Source organism: Leopardus geoffroyi, chromosome E3 (genome assembly GCF_018350155.1).
Source record: "Leopardus geoffroyi isolate Oge1 chromosome E3, O.geoffroyi_Oge1_pat1.0, whole genome shotgun sequence".
Classification (NCBI taxonomy): domain Eukaryota; kingdom Metazoa; phylum Chordata; class Mammalia; order Carnivora; family Felidae; genus Leopardus; species Leopardus geoffroyi.
This window is the reverse complement of record NC_059340.1, coordinates 27,633,112-27,650,076: the sequence shown is the minus strand read 5'-3', so window position 1 is coordinate 27,650,076 and position 16,965 is coordinate 27,633,112. Positions and strand designations below refer to the sequence as shown.

Below are 16,965 nucleotides of genomic sequence, written 5' to 3'. Positions count from 1 at the left end.
GATGAGAGGCTTTTAAAAGGCAACCCATGTAACATTCTAAGATCTGTACCTGGTACGTGGCTAGCACTTGATGTGTCAGACATCACTATGCCCCCTTCAACAGAGTGAGCCCCAGATCTGGCTGAGAAGCCCCTCCTTAAGTACTTCTGGAACACCTGTTCTTAATTCCGTCTTCTGTTACCATTATCATGGTAACAGAGAGATTGGGTCTGTCTTGTTCACTGCTGTCCAGCTATATAGTGCCTAACACACAGTAGGTGCAAATAAATACGTGTGGAACACATGAGCCAATCGTACAAACGACAGGGCCACTGCGACAATACCCATCACAGCTCCAGGATGCAAGCAACAGAAGATTTAGAAGAAGCAACAACGTTCTGCTAACAGAATTCACTGCTAAATTTGAAAGCCTCAATTGTACCAAATATCAATTCAACGAAATGTGAACGGATTGTGTGCTGGCCATTGTGCTCTGCAATAGGAAAACACAAAGATGAAGAAACCTTTGCCCTAAGAGGTGCTTCAAACTCCAGGTCACCGTCTCTCCGCGCTGAAAGAGTGGCTCTGCTGGTCTGGATCGCACAGTTTCAAGAATACGGTATCTTGAAGCAGACGTATCTGGGTTCACACCCCATAGCTTCCTGGCTTGTGAATTGTGGGACCAGAAGCAAGTCATGTCCTGTTTCCCTGAGCTTCAAGGCTTTTCATCTGGAGGAGGCAGAAAAATAGTACCTGTGACAGAGGGTTGCTTGTGTGGAGGCAATGAGAAAGCCCACAACATTCACCTAAGCAGAAGGCGTGGCAGATAGAAAACGGGTACGTTTTTATTGTTAGTATTACTGCCGTCCTCAGCCCCTCCCTGGACTCGCTCCACATACCCTAGCTTCCGCCCTAATCTCTGCTACCAGCTTGCTTTCTTTTTCTTACTGCTTCAACTTAAAGACAGAAAAATACACATCTGAGCCTCAGAACTACTTGGTACCATGAAGCAAAGCTGAGCTTTTGTACCCAGAAGAGCATCAGGACACTTTTAATATCATGCTAATTGCCAACACGGTGCCACAAGGCAGGCCAGACTTGGGGTTTTGCGATTTTCCTTTTGCTGTTTTTGGAAGGATTCTAAGAATCCATGTCTTAGTATGGCCAGTGGCTCAAGGCCCTGTGATAATCCCATGGGGATGACTTTGTCTTCTGTGGCAGATTTTGAAGAAGCTAAAAAGTTTGTTGTCTCTCTCTCTCTCTGAGAAGGTTCGTCTTTCTTGGTATACAGTATTGCTTAGGGAAGGCACAAAAAAAGGGCACAAAAGGAATAGTAAATAGGTCTTGCCTCTCATGCTGTCTCTTATTGATTGTTGGTGGGTGTCTGAAGTATCATCTTAAAAAGCACTCTGATGCAGCTTTAGGTTTCTGTGGGAAAGAGCACATTGATTGATTAGTCATGTCTGCCCTGGGTGGAATGGAGGTGGGGGGCAGGTACAGTGCCAGAACTGAACATCTCTAGCTGAAAAGCACTTTTTCCAGATAGACGATTCCATCTCCTCTCCATATTCCCCAGGCTTCTTACTTCTCTCCATTGTACCTTACTGTCTGATTCCACTGCAGTATGGCAGTTCAAAAATCAAGTTACTATTAGTTCAAATTGATTTCTTTTGATTCGAAGAAAAGAAAGCTTCAAGGATGATTCACAGAAGAAGAAAACCCTCTCAGTAATGAAGTAGAGGCCATTCATTGCCAGCAAGATCGATGGACCACCTCCCACTCAGGGCCTCTGATTTCAAAATCAAGATGCTTATGCGACCAACTTCATAATGAGAAGGAAAATAAAAGTAATCATCGTAGCTCAATTTGGCGAACAGGTTCTACTTGCCAGGCATCGTGCCTGCTCGATCATCCTTTAACCTTTAAAAAAGATACATTCCAATGCTAAAACCTTGACAAATGTTGAATTTGGGTGATGGGTGGATGGGAACTGTATTACATTACCCTTGTGTACGTTTGAAATGTTTCACAATAGGAAGTTTTAAACACATGATGCCAGATATTCTGATTTCATTGGTCTGTGAGAATCTGGGCATCAAGTAGCCTTAAAAACGTCCCACAGGTTATTGTTTTGTTTTGTTTTGTTTTGTTTACTGTGCAATCAGGACAAAAATCACCTGGCAAAGTGCTCTTTAGGCTAGATTTTCTTCACAACCAGCCTCAGACAAGTCTCCACCAACCATCCCCATCATACCGATGACCATGGTGTGAAATGGTCAGCCCACAGTCGCACAGCTGCTGAGTGGCTGAGCCACAATTCAACTCAGATCAACCTGAGCTCTGAGCTTGGGTCCCTAACCTCCTATGCTAGACTCAGTCTAATTTTGGGGTGCCTAGGTGGCTCAGTCGGTTGGACATCTGACTTCGGCTCAGGTCATGATCTCATGGTTTGTGGGTTTGAGCCCTACGTCGGGCTCTGTGCTGACAGCTCGGAGTCTGGAGCCTGCTTCGGATTCTGTGTCTCCTTCTCTCTCTGCCCCTCCCCAACTTGTGCTTTGTGTCTCTATGTCTCTCAAAAAATAAATGTAGATTCGGTCTAATTTTTTTCAGCTTTATTGAAGTATAATTGACAAAAACTGTACACATTTAAGGTGTACAACGTGATGTTTTGATATATACATACACTGTGAAATAATTACCACAACCAAAGTAATGAACACATCTGTCACCTCACATAGTTACAATTTTTTTTATGAGAATAGTTAAGATCTACTTGAGGGCATATTTTAAGCTAACAATACAGTATTATTAATGACAGTCCCCATGCTGTATGTTACATGTCTATGGCTTACTCACCCTGCGTAACTGAAACTTTGCACCCTTTGACCAACATCTCCCCATATTCCCCATCTCCCAGCCCCTGGTAACCACTGTTTTTCTCTCTGCATCCATCCTTTTGACTTTTTTTAGATTCCATATGTAAGTGAGATCACACAGTATTTGTCTATCTGTGTCTGGCTTATTTCACTTAGTGTAAGGTCCACCAACCAGGTTCACCCACATTGTTGCAAATGGCAGGATTTCCTTCTTTTTTAGGCAGAAGAATATTGTTGTATGTATAATACCACATTTCCTTTAACCATCCACCCACCCACCCATCCACCCATCCATCCATCCACCCACCAACACCTGAATTGTTTCCAAATTTTGGCTACTGTGAATAATGCTACAGTGGACATGGGAGGGCAGGGATCTCTTGAAGATCCTGATTTCAACTCCTTTGGAACTGTACTCAGAAGTGGGATTGCTGGAACATAGGGCAGTTCTATTTTCAGTTTTTTGAGAAAATTCCATACTGGTTTTCATAATGGCTGTAACTTTTTTGTGGTTAAATATATGTAGCATAAATTTTTACCATTTCAACCATTTTCCAGAGTACCATTCTGTGGCACTAAATACATCCGCAATGTTGTGCAACCCTTACCACCAATCATGCCCAGGACTTTTCATCACCCCAAGTTAAAAGTGTTATCCATTGAATATCAACTCCCCATTCGTGCCTCCCCCCAGCCCCTGGCAACCACCATTGTACTTTCTGTCTCTATGAATTTGGTTATTCTAGAAATGGTTATTATTTGTCCTTTTGTACCTTATTTTGTGCCTTACTGTCTGATAAGATCTATCACCTTCAGGGTTCATCAATGTTGTAGCACGTGTCAGAAATTCATTCCTTTTTTAAGGCTGAATAATAAGTATAACTTTTTATTTTTTTTTTAATTTTTTTTTTAATGTTTTTATTTATTTTTGCAACAGAGAGAGACAGAACATGAGCAGGGGAGGGCCAGAGAGAGAGGGAGACACAGAATCGGAAGCAGGCTCCAGGCTCTGAGCTGTCAGCACAGAGCCCGATGCGGGGCTCGAACCCACAGACTGTGAGATCATGACCTGAGCCGAAGTCGGACGCTTAACCGACGAGCCACCCAAGTGCCCCAACAATAAGTATAACTTTTTAAATAAACATTTCCTGACACTGGCATTGTGGTGATCAATGAAACATAATTTCTGGTATCAGTCAACGATCTCACAGCCTGGTAGTATGACAGACAGCAATGCGTTAAGGTCCTAGAAAATGCACACACAGAGCTCCATGGAAGCTTCCAGTAGAAGTTTCCAGTAACTCTTCCACAGAGTTGCATCACGTTATCCATGGTCACCCATAGGAGCTCAGGTCCCTCCCTGACTGTCCGGAGTAAAATCCCAACTCCACTGCCTTTTAGCTATGAGCTCCAGGGCAAGTCACTTCTCTCTGGGGCTCAATTTTTCCATCTGTAAAATCTGGATAATATCCACCTCTGAGTTCTGATCAGGCCTAAATGAGTCCGTCCATGTAAAGCACTTAGAGCAGTGCCTGGCACATTATAAGTGGTCAAAAATGATGTAAATCAATCAACCGATAATACAAAGTAATTTCTGTCTGGGGCAATCTGTAGAGAATATAGCACTTAGGTAGGTTTTTGAAAGGCAAGATTTCCTTAAGGTAGGGTAGCCAGATCAAATACAGGACATCTAGTTCAATTTGAATTTCAAATGAACAACTAACCGTTGCTTAGGAGTCGCAACTACTGGATACTCCTCATCAAATGCTGACAAAAGGCAAGTTCCTGGGATCCCACGTATTTGATACCTTAGAATACTTTAGTCACACGGATGAGTGTAAGTGAGATCGGCTGCTTGCTCCTAACTGAGCTGGACAAAGTGGCAAAAGAAAAGAAGAGCTCTAGACTTCAGAGTCAGCTCAAACTCTGCATAAATGACTTGAAAGAAACTCTTACCTCCTGCATCTCTTGTAGGGCTGAGATTGCTGAAATCATCTCGAGAGTCAATGAATTCTAATACAAATTGAATTCATAACCTCACAGGGCGTCTGCTGCTCAAGTGAGGGCACTGGTTAGGCAGGACTGGAATCCTGAGAATTGCCAGGGGACATATGAGCAGATCCCAGTGAGGACTGGGGCCCCTAAATTGAGCAGAGTCTTTGCCAGACAAGCAGTCCATTCTCCCGTTCCTGTCCACCTCTACTAGGCTGAGGAGGTCAACCCTGCTTTGCTTAAAGAACCTGTGACAGTCTCCCTCGAGGTAGCTGTTTTACAATATACTTCTGATTCTCTTCGAGACCTGACCTCACCATCCCCGTTGGCTTCTAGATCTATGACCACTCAGGTCAGAGCAGGTCCCAAACGGGGGGAGGTATAAACTGTGACTGATGGGGTGGGGATGAGGGAGCCCTACACTCCAAGAGAACTACAGGACTTTTAAAAATTTCTACACAGAAACCTGGCAGATTTCATGGGAACAGATATTAAGGGTGTGGGATAATAGTGGAAGGAATATAAATTCCCCAAATTTTCTTTTCTTTTCCCCAAATGTATTGATTTGAGCCCACTGAGTAGAGATTCTGCAGCTTAGAGGGTTAGACAGAACTCTAGGGACACCTAGGTGGCTCAGTTGGTTGAGCATCCAACTCTCGGTTTTCGGTTCAGGTCACAATCTCAGTGTTCATGGGTTCGAGACCTGCATTGCGCTCTGAGCTGGCAGCGCAGAGCCTGCCTGGGATTCTCGCTCTCTCCCTCTCTCTCTGTCCCTCCCTTGCTCTCTCTCTCTCTCTCAAAATAAGCACTTAAAAAAATAAATCCAAGTCTTCGAAAGAAAGAAAGAGAATGAAAGAGAGAGAGAGAGAGAAAGAAACAAAGGAAGGAAGGAAGGAAGGAAGGAAGGAAGGAAGGAAGGAAGGAAGGGAAAGAGCGAGCTCTAATGGTTTGCTTGGTCGGCTGGCTGGAGCAGGAGGCGGCCCACGGCAAACAAAGCTGGGACGCCAGCGCACTGGGACGGTGTGCTGCAGAGGAAGGCAGAGGGAGGTGTCCAAGGCCCAGGGCTTAGGGAGACTGCAACGCCAGAGTGGATTTATCGTGGAAGACTTGCTCATCTGCCTCGGGAGGGTCACCACAACCGTGAGAAATAAATCAGTGAGGGGAGCCCCCGCATCCTTACAGAGATTTGTGGTCGTCCTTCTCTGTACGTCAGAAATTACGGTGGGAAATGCAGCTAAGTGGGGGATTTCTACGTGCAGCGGGGACAACCGGATCCTGGGGTGTCGGGGGCCCAGTGGCGGCTCTTCATCAGCAAAGGCAAGGTGGGCGTGGTTACAATAAGGGACAGTGGCGTCAAAACGGTCCTCAGAACAGTCAGACAGGCAGACTTACAGTCAGACAGGCAGACTTACAGACTTACAGACTTACAGGGCTGGCCAGCTGATCACAGTGCCGCTGGAAAATAAATACAGGCACAGTCTACTAAACTCTTACTTGATCTGTAGAAACAGAAGAGTTTAGGTCAAGTGAAAAGAAGTCTAAGTTGAATCACCAAAACAGAGTGTGATGGCCCCTCAGCCAATTCCCAGACTTGAGCCAGCTGACAGAACCCGGGAACCTTTGAAGGCAAGGGAAGCTTGCACACTGCCCTGCCCCCAGTTTGTACTGTTGATCTGTCTCTGGGTCTTCCCCAGAGGGACCTATGACCTTATACCAGGCTGACTGTGCATGGGGGAAAAGGCAAGCATCAGACCTTTTGGGGACTGGCTGTGACTGACACTAATTCCAGGGGACACAAGACCTCACTATGATCCACTAGTCAGAGTAGGGGCTTATGGAGGTCAGGCAATCAGTCAGGAGCTCACCTCCTTTTCACAGTGAATCCTGCGGGTCCCTGGACCCAGCCAGTGGTTTCATTTCTCCACGGCTAGAATGCACAATTGGAATAGACATGTTCAGGAATGGGCAGAATCCCTGAAACTCAAGTCGAACTGGGCATCCTGTATTTTTATTTACTAAGCCTGGCAATCCTACCTGAAGGAAACTCCAGGTGGGGAAAAACACGTAGTGCACTAACGTTTCTCTCCGAGGGCAGGAGAATAAAGTTTTGTTAGGAAGATTATGACCCTGAGCTGGACCTCAAATGGCGAAAACCCGAGGCCAAAAGATGTGAAGTTCAGGGGAGTGAGGGGCTTGGGAAAAAGTTCTGGAAATTTCACTTTTTATTTTATTATTTTTTAAATAAATGTTTTAATCTATTTTTGAGAGAGAGAGAAAGAGAGAGACGGTGGGTAGGAGGGAGAAGGGCACAGAGGTGGGGACAGAGGATCTAAAGTAGGCTCAGCACTGAAAGCAGAGAGCTTGATGCAGGACCCGAACCCATGAACTGCGAGCTCGTGACCCGAGCAGAGATCAAGAGTCGGACACTTAACTGACTGAGCCCACTCAGGCGCCCCTAAAATTTCACTTTCAGCCACGTAGTCCATAGCCAAAACAACCTCCCCAAACCAAATGAAACTTAAGCCAAACCAGACCTCTGCAGTCCTTCCTCAGTTGATTAATTTCTAGGAAGTTCCCTTTACTAGGTCTGCTGATTACAAAACAAATTGTCTGTGATGATTTAGACAGCACAGTGCAGAGCGGAACATTCACATCAAAGGAATTGTATGCTTTGAGCTGACCGCAAGAGCCGCCTTTGCGAATTTGCTGCTTGGAGTATGTGCCTTGAGGGCGGGAAGTGCTTAAGGTGCTTGAAGTAGTTTGAATTGGTCGGCTCAGGGGAGGGCCAACCACACGGTCATTTGGTGCTGGATACTAGAAGACCTGCGTGTGCACCTGCCCTCTATCACAGCAATTCCACTTGGACCAATTTATCCCAAAGCAAAAACCAGCTAACTGCAGGAAGATGCGTGTCCCACGATGTTACCGCAGTGACGATTAGAAGTAAAACCCCAGAAATCCCCTATATTGCTTCTTAAATGGCGAATTGAGTAGTGTTGAAACCCGCATACAATGAAATGTTAGGGAGCCATCAAAAAGGTTTGTATGGGATTTTTTTTTTTTTTCTGACAGAGGAAAAACGTTCCACATCCATTGTTAAATGAATAAAATTATAAAACCGGATCTAATACGCTCCTCTTTGTGTCTAAAAAGAAAAAGTAGGGGCGCCTGGGTGGCGCAGTCCGTTAAGCGTCCGACTTCAGCCAGGTCACGATCTCGCGGTGAGTTCGAGCCCCGCGTCGGGCTCTGGGCTGATGGCTCGGAGCCTGGAGCCTGTTTCCGATTCTGTGTCTCCCTCTCTCTCTGCACCTCCCCCATTCATGCTCTGTCTCTCTCTGTCCCAAAAATAAATAAACGTTGAAAAAAAAATTTTTTTTTTTTAAAAAGAAAAAGTGGGGCGCCTGGGTGGCGCAGTCGGTTAAGCGTCCGACTTCAGCCAGGTCACGATCTCGCGGTCCGTGAGTTCGAGCCCCGCGTCCGGCTCTGGGCTGACGGCTCAGAGCCTGGAGCCTGTTTCGGATTCTGTGTCTCCCTCTCTCTCTGTCCCTCCCCCGTTCATGCTCTGTCTCTCTCTGTCCCAAAAATAAATAAACGTTGAAAAAAAAAAAATTAAAAAAAAAAAAAGAAAAAGTACACATTCCAAGCAGAAGACAGACAATGGGGAAGAAATTCATAGACACAGATTCTGCGATGGGCTTATGAGGGATCACTGAATGTAGCTTTGGTCTTGCTCTGTACCTGCCTCTCTGTATTTTTCAAGTTCTTCTAAAATAAAGATGGCCTTTCTAAACAATCAAACCAGCTTAAAGGAAATAATACAAAGCTGCCAGGGCCTCATGGGAAGTGCGAACACACGGACCCTGCTCTTTGACAGCTGTCTACACTGGGAGCCCCTGGGGATGCGTGAGGTTTTGTGAAGGCCGTGATTCCCCAGAGAGTCATTCTTGGCACTTTTCTCCCCTTGTCATATCGCCATCGTCTTAATCCCACATCTAGAATACACTTGGCGTGTGTTAAGGAAGTCTTGTGATCCCACTGCGGACTGCCTTACTCTTGGTGTGTCCTTTTCCTGGTCCTCTGTCCTCCATCGCGCCTGAGGTTCTGACAACAGCTTGGGGATGGCTCTCGTCCTGCCCACCGTGTAGACCGTTTATGGTGTTGCTTTCCTGCTTGTTTTTTTTTAACCACCCAGTCTGTGTTACTCTTCTCTCCCTCCCTCCCTCCCTGCCACTTTTCAAATATTTGCCCAACCTGCCACCTTTTGCACACTGACTGAGACAACTCAGGCTGGTGGCATTTTCTGGATTGGGCTCCCGCATCACTTAACCCAGTGGTCTTCATCCTTGCTGCATCTTAGAATCACCTGGAAGAGCTTCTTAAAAATACAATGCCAGGGCCCTCCCTCAGAGATTCTGATGTACTTGATCTAGGATGGGGAGTTGTTTTAAAGTCTTCCCCCAAGTGATTCTAACTCATGGCCTATGGTGAGAAGCCCTGCCTTTGCCCTTAGGCATCTGCAGGTCTAAAGGAGAAAAGTCTCCAGGGAACCTACTTCTGCACAGGGACTCCCACTGGTCTGTGCTCTGTGCCCAAATGGATCCGACCAGCAAGCCCTCTGCCGCAAATTAACCCTGACAATCAAAAATGTTGCTCTTGCTACTAGAGCTCTTGTCCAGATCGGGAGGCTTGAGTCAGCCGAGAAATTCCCACTTGGCTCATTCCAGGATTGACTGATGTGTATTTTCTCTCCTAAATGCACAGAGCAGCACCCTGTATGTCTCTTCTGCTGTCACTCAGCATATCAGGGAGGCTGACAAGAATCCATCCTGCTCTCCCAGAATGCTCACCAGGCTCTGTCAGGTTAATTCCAGCTTTCTTCTTCTCTTCTGCTTCAGGACCTCATCATCTCTTTCCTGGACGTGTATAACAGCCTCCTAACCAGCCTCCCTCTGGTCCCTGCCCCATCCCTGTCATGTCATGCCACAGGAATCTTTCTAGATTCTCTGTCCCCTGGCCATGTCATTCCCTCACATCAAAACCTTGAATAGTTCCTAACTGCCTGACTTGTAACACTGTTGATAGAATAATCATTGTGAAATTAATTGTAACTGTCACATTTTTTGGAGTTCTTACTATGTGCCAGGCACTCGGCAAAGCACGTTACATGCACGGGCTTATTTTTCAAAATGTTTCATTACAAAAATGTTCAAACATACAAAAAAGGAGAAAGAATAACACAGGTGCCCACTCTCTTCTCCATAATTTTCAAATTCAAAGATCTCTGAAGTCCAGAAGTTTATCATGCATCTGGTGCTAAAACTCATTTGGTAGAAAAGCTGACCTGAGTAAGCATGAAATGGTGTCTCAATTTAACCCACTTAGTGTGAATATTCAAACATATTGTTGCAGGCATATTAATATGTTATATTATGGAGTACTCTCCAGACTTTTGTTAAAGGTGTGATACAACATACAGTTGTACTTGAATGCCTTTCCGAAATCTAGAAACATTTGAAATAAAAAACACAGCATTTTTAGAGCTGTATGCCTGTACAAGGAGCACCTATGCACCTGCAACAGAGATCAGCAACTCCTCACATTTTGACATACTTGTTTTTTTGTCAATTTATAGATTGTATATAGATAGAGATGTATAAAGATCTAATGATACAGATATATCGATAATACATGTATAGATATAGATGATGCAGATAGATACGACGGTGGTCTCCTCCTAAAAATATATCCATATCAAATCCCTTCAACCTGTGAATGTTACCTCATCTAGAAAAGAAGTCTTGGCCAACTAATTTTTGACAAAGCAGGAAAGAATATCCAATGGAATAAAGACAGTCTCTTCAGCAAGTGGTGCTGGGAAAACTGGACAGCGACATGCACAAGAATGAACCTGGACCACCTTCTTACACCAGACACAAAAATAAACTCAACATGGATGAAAGACCTAAATGTAAGACAGGAAGCCATCAAAATCCTCGAGGAGAAAGCAGACAAAAACCTCTTTGATCTTGGCCACAGCAACTTCTTACTCAACATGTCTCTGGAGGCAAGGGAAATAAAAGCAAAAGTGAACTACTGGGACCTCATCAAAGTAAAAAGCTTCTGCACAGCAAAGGAAACAATCAGCAAAACTAAAAGGCAACCGACAGAAAGGGAAAAGATATTTGCAAATGACATATCAGATAAAGGGTTAGTATCCAAAATCTATAAAGAACTTATCAAACTCGACACCCCAAAAAATGAATTATCCAGTGAAGAAATGGGCAAAAGACATGAATAGACACTTCTCCAAAGAAGACATCCAGATGGCTAACAGAAGCATGAAAGAATGCTTAACATCACTCATCATCAGAGAAATACAAATCAAAACCACAATGAGATACCACCTCACACCCGTCAGAATGGCTAACATTAACATCTCAGGGAACAACAGATGTTGGCAAGGATGCAGAGAAAGAGGATCTCTTTGGCACTGCTGGTGGGAATGCAAACTGGTGCAGCCACTCTGGAAAGCAGTGTGGAGGTTCCTCAAAAAATTAAAACTAGAACTACCCTACCCCAGCAATGGCACTGCTAGGTATTTATCCAAGGGACACAGGTGTGGTGTATCGAAGGGGGACATGCACCCTAATGTTTACAGTGGCACTATCAACAATAGCCAAAGTATGGAAAGAGCCCAAATGTCCATCGATGGATGAATGGATAAAGAAGATGTGGTATATATATGCAATGGAGTATTACTCAGCAATCAAAAAGAACGAAATCTTGCCATTTACAACTACGTGGATAGAACTGGAGGATATTATGCTAGCGAAATTAGAGAAAGACAAATATCTTACGACTTCATATGACAAATTTAAGATACAAAACAGATGAACATAAGGGAAGGGAAGCAAAAACAACATAAAAACAGGGAGGGGGACAAAACAGAAGAGACTCATAAATATGGAGAACAAACGAGGGTTACTGGAGGGGGTGTGGGAGGTGGGATGGGCTAAATGGGTAAGGGGCATTAAGGAATCAACTCCTGAAGTCATTGTTGCACTATATGCTAACTAACGTGGATGTGCATTTAAAAATAAATTAAATTAAAAATAAGTACATAAATAAAAAAGAAAAGAAAAAAAAGAAGTCTTTGCAGATTAAATTCAGGATCTTTATTTTTTAATATTTATTTTTGAGAGAGACAGAGAGAGGGCTCACAAGGAGGGGAGGGGTAGAGAGAGGTGGAGGACAGAAGATCCCAAGCAGGCTCCGCACTGACAGTAGAGACCCCAATGCGGGCTTGAACCCACAGAGAGATCATGACCTGATCTGAAGTCGGATGCCTAAGTGACTGAGCCACCCCAGTGCCCCTTAATTCAGGAACGCAAGCTAAGGTGATCAACCTGGGCAATTCAGACCCTAAGTCCAATGACAAGTGTCCTCATAAGACACACGCAGACAGAAGAGGAGAGACAGTGTGAAAATGGAAGCAGAGATCTGGGTGATAAGACCACGAGCCGAGGAAAGCCGGGAATATGGGAAGCGGAAGAGGCAAGGAAGGACTCTTCTAGAGAGCCTCAGACCAGAGTGGCCCTGCCCACATCTTGATTTGGGACTTCTGGCCTCCATAACTGAGAGAATAGATTTCTGTTGTTTCAAGCCACCCAGTTGGTGGCCATTTGTTGTAGCAGCCCTGGGAAATGGATACAGATTTAAATACAGGCATAGATACTGGCAATGTCATGGACAAAGGCTGAACCACTTGAAAGAACTTACAGACCTCAGGACCCTTCACTGCTAAATCCTTCCCTGCCTGCCTCTTGTGTAGCCCCCCCCCCCCAGAGCCCCGTGAGAGACATATACACGTTTTTTTAAACCAACTTATGCAGCCATCGCCATAAATCGGTTTTAAAACATTTCATCCCCTCAACACGATCCCTCGTGCACATTTGCTGTTACTTCCCGTCCCCATCCCCCATCCCCATCCCCAGGCAACCTCTAATCTATCTTCTGTTCATATAGCTTTGCCTTTTCTGAATATTTCATATAAATGGACCATACAATATGTGGTCTCTTGTATCCAGCCTCTTTCCCTGAGCATGTGTTTTTTTAATGTTTATTTAGAGAGAGAGAGAGAACATATGCATGTGTGTGCAAGTGGGGGAGGGGCAGAGAAGGAGAGAGAATCCCAAGCAGTCTCCACACTGTTAGCGCAGAGCCCAACGCAGGGATAGAACTCATAAACTCAGCTCTTGACCTGATCTGAAATCAAGAGTCTGGCGCGTAACCAGCTGAGCCACCCAGGCACCCCCTGAGCATAGTATTTTTGCGGTTCATCCATGTATCTGTAGATTGTCTCTTTTTATTGTTGACTAGGATTCCACCATATGGATACATCACATTTTGCCTTTCCAGTTACCAACCAATGGACATTTAGGTTTCCAATTTTTGTCTAGCCCATGAAATGTTAACTTGGGGCTAGTGGGGAGACTCCATAGCTACCATCAACTCCTTGACATGACATGCAAAATGTCTATGTGGGTGGTATGGGTGTGTGTGTGTTTCTTTTTCTGCCCAAGGTAACAAGATGAAAAATGGTCTGAGATCTACTATTGTTCCCATTGCAGAGGCCAGGAAATGGAGGCGCATAAAAAGGATGCCCAGTTCTATTTCTTGCCACTCCTAGAGTCAGAGTCAAAGCACGGGAATTGCCCCAGACCTGCGATGGAATGTATGAGCACGCATTCCAGAAGGAGAACTTAGGGAGTCGTGAACCCCAGCAGGAAGAAGGGGCTAAGGGCAGGCAGTGGCCCATGCCTTTGAAAAATAGAAGTTAGCACAAGGATTCCCTGCAAGGAAGCATTTAGAAACAAGGAAATTGGGCACCCCTGCCATGCTCAAGCCAACAACGAGAGCTTCAGTGCCTGTAGGAGTTGTGCCTGTCCTACAATCTGATACTCTGTCCTTCCTGCTCCAGGTCGATGGAGTCAGCCAGCATCAGTCAATGAGGTGACTGGGCTAGGGCGGCTGTCTCCTCAGTGGGGACGCCTGCGTTTGTCTGAGCAAGATGACACAGGCAAACAGCATTACTGGGTCAGCCGCAATGAGGCAGGAGCTGGCTGGGGAACTAACAAGCTCATAAATTGGAGAGGAATCAGACTATCAGATGGCAGAGGCAGGACACAACACAGCTACCCACTGGAGTCTCTGCCATAACTCAGGGAAAGCATAATATTTTCCCCAGGAAGGGGTCATCTGAAGAGCAAATCAAATCAGGATGCTCATTTAGAGGGGGAATTTATGGCTCTATTAGCAAAGTACCCCACGACGCTGAGGAAGGAGCTGGGAGAAGAGGCTGGATCATCTGTGTTTCAATCTTCAAAGAGGGGCTCCCTTGGTGACAAGACCCTTCTGGCACTTGCAAGGAGTGGGGAGCTCAGAAAAGCTGGCCAAGGGGCAGTCTGTGAGGTCCCTCAGGGATCCTGTTGGGGGCGTCAAGGAGAAGGTGGGACAAGCCGATGTTCCCCATCACCCCTCAATTTAATCAGGGTAATGAGTTGGTTTATAGAAGAAATTCTGAACAATTTCGCTTAGTATAAAGCATTCTGAAAAAAAATGTTGAAACCCCTATAGCCCATCTTTCAGTTAAGCCACTACAATTGGCAACAGCGTTCGTTCAATGATGATAAATGAGCACTTACTGTGTAGAAAGCATTGTGCCGGGTACTGGAGACAAGGTGTGCACAAAACAAGTGTGATCTTTGACCTCTCGGAGTTTTCAGTCTCCCAGGGCACAGAGACACTGGAAAGAATGAATTCACAAAAAATATATATAATTATAAGTTGCAGTAAGTTTGATACAGAGAAGGGTAATATGAGACAGAATACCAGCAAAGAGGGAACAGGGTAGACAGAGAAGGCTTCTCAGAAGAAAAGACATTTAAACTGAAACCAGAAGTGAGTGGGAATATTTGGAGAAAAAAGATGGATTTGTGAGGAGACCCAGCTGTTTCCTAAAATTCTACAATTTTCTCTGAACAAAACACCCACAGGCAGAGAGAGTAAGGTGACCCCCTAAGAATAAAAATCCCATATTGTTTTAATTTCTTTTTTTCAATTTTTCTACTAATGGGCTCATTTCCTATAATGCCCAGTGCCAGCACCCTGGACGGTATCAAACGCAGTGGAGGACTCAAAGACAATGGCCCTGCGCGTGGCATTTGCATGGAGATGCCTCCAGGAACCTCAGGCAACTCATTCATCCATTCATTTGTTCAACAACATTTGCTGTTTATTTGTGATGGGCCATGGATTGGGCTGGAGTAACGAGAGAGGTGTGAATCCAGATCTCATACACAGCTTAAAACAAAGTAAGGAAAGACAAGTCGATGGGCAGTATGGGGAGGACACAGGGGACCCTCATGAGGGACTGCGGGTCACAGATTAACAGGTGGAGGGTCCTTGAGAGCATGCACAGTGGTGCCCAGCTACCTGGATCTGAAGCCCAGCTCTGTCACTCCCTGTTTTATCCTAGGTGAGTGGCTTGCCCTCTCTGTGCATCCCTTTCCTCCCTTTTAAAATAGTACCTCTTCAGATTATTATGAGGTTTGAAGTATTAATATTTGCAAAGCCATACATAGTAAGGGCTATAGAATTGTTTGATAAGTGGATTTTAGCAAGATGGAAATAAATGCATTTTACTTTTTAAAGAAACTTTACATGCAGAAAGTACAAAGAACTATATAAATATAACTATGTAGTCACCAAAGTTGAGAAAAGTTATCAGATTCGTATAAGTGTGTGTGTGTGTGTAGCAACCCTAATCCCTGTGTTCTCTTACCTAGGACACCTCCCCTGCCCATTATTATGAACTTGGTATGTACGTGTCCCTTCTAGTCCATGCTTTTGTGATTTATTACCTATATGTACTTATAAACTCAGGTGCCTGGGTGGCTCAGTCAGTTAAGCATCCAACTTTGGCTCAGGTCACGATCTCCCTGTTCAGAGGTTCAAGCCCTGCATTGGGCTCTGTGCTGACAGCGTGGAGCCTGCTTGGGATTCTCTCTCTCTCTCTCTCTCTCTCTCTCTCTCTCTCTCTCTCTCTCCTTCCCTCTTTGCCCCTCCCCCACTCGTGCTTTCCCTTTCTCTGTCTCTCTCTCTTAAAGTAAATAAATATATAAAATAAAGTGTCATCGCCAGGTCAGAGGGTCAGTTGCAGATTCAGCTTGACCCCATACTACCAAAGCGCTCTCCACAGTGTTGCACAAGTTTCCACTCCCACCAGCAGTGTGCATTAAAGCATTAAATCTGGATCTTCTCGAGCAAGGTGAAGAACATGAAGCTGTTTCTGTATTCATTTTATTTCGAAGGACCCCCATCTTAGGTGAAAGTAATGACCAAACAGATTAAAATCCATTCACATCCTGCATTTTAAGGTCTAAGTTTAACCGGCCAACATTCAGATGGATTGGAGCTATTAGCATCTAAAGTGTCATGGCCTTTGTTCCCACATCTTTTGCACTTCCCCACCCTAAACCTTTGTCCTTTTATCCCCTTCCTGTCTTCCACATTCTTTAGTTTGTATGTGGTTTCTCAGTTAATACATAGCTAATAGCTCTTACTTTTCTTGTGTTTTTAACTGCTTAAGTCTATGTGGATGTAAGAGTGAAAATTCATTTGATGGAAATACTTGCGTATATTTAAAGACCCAATTGCTCCCCTGGAGCTTGTATGTTCAAGGATAATTAACCTTGGGGCGGCTGGGTGGCTCAGTCAGTTAAGCGTCTGACTTCAGCTCAGGTCATGATCTCCCGGTTCATGGGTTTGAGCCCTCCGTGGGGCTCTGTGCGGACAGCTTGGAGCCTGGAGCCTGCTGCAGATTCTGTGTCTGCTTCTCTCTCTCTCTCTGCCCCTCCTCTGCTCATGCTCTCTCTCACTCTTTTGAAAATAAACATTAACAAACTTTTAAAAAGAATGATTAATCTGTGTAATAAACTGATTACTACAGTCACTACACTAAAAACAAAACAAAACAAAACAAAACAAAACAAAACAAAACCTGGATCTTTTCAGCCTGAAATAACTGTGTCCCCAAATTCTTCCAAAGATATATGGA

General features: G+C 44.7%; 1 long non-coding RNA gene across 2 annotated transcripts in view; it reads right to left on the bottom strand.

Annotated features, from left to right (window-relative positions):
* Positions 1-839: 839 nt before the first annotated feature.
* LOC123588855 overlaps positions 840-16,965 on the bottom strand; it is a 120,974-nt gene continuing 104,848 nt past the window's right edge. For both annotated transcript variants that reach the window (XR_006708038.1, XR_006708039.1), the window contains 2 exons: positions 14,552-14,652; positions 840-1,407 (listed from right to left, as the gene is read on the bottom strand). This is a non-coding gene — a long non-coding RNA (uncharacterized LOC123588855). The remainder of the gene's footprint in view (positions 1,408-14,551; positions 14,653-16,965) is intronic.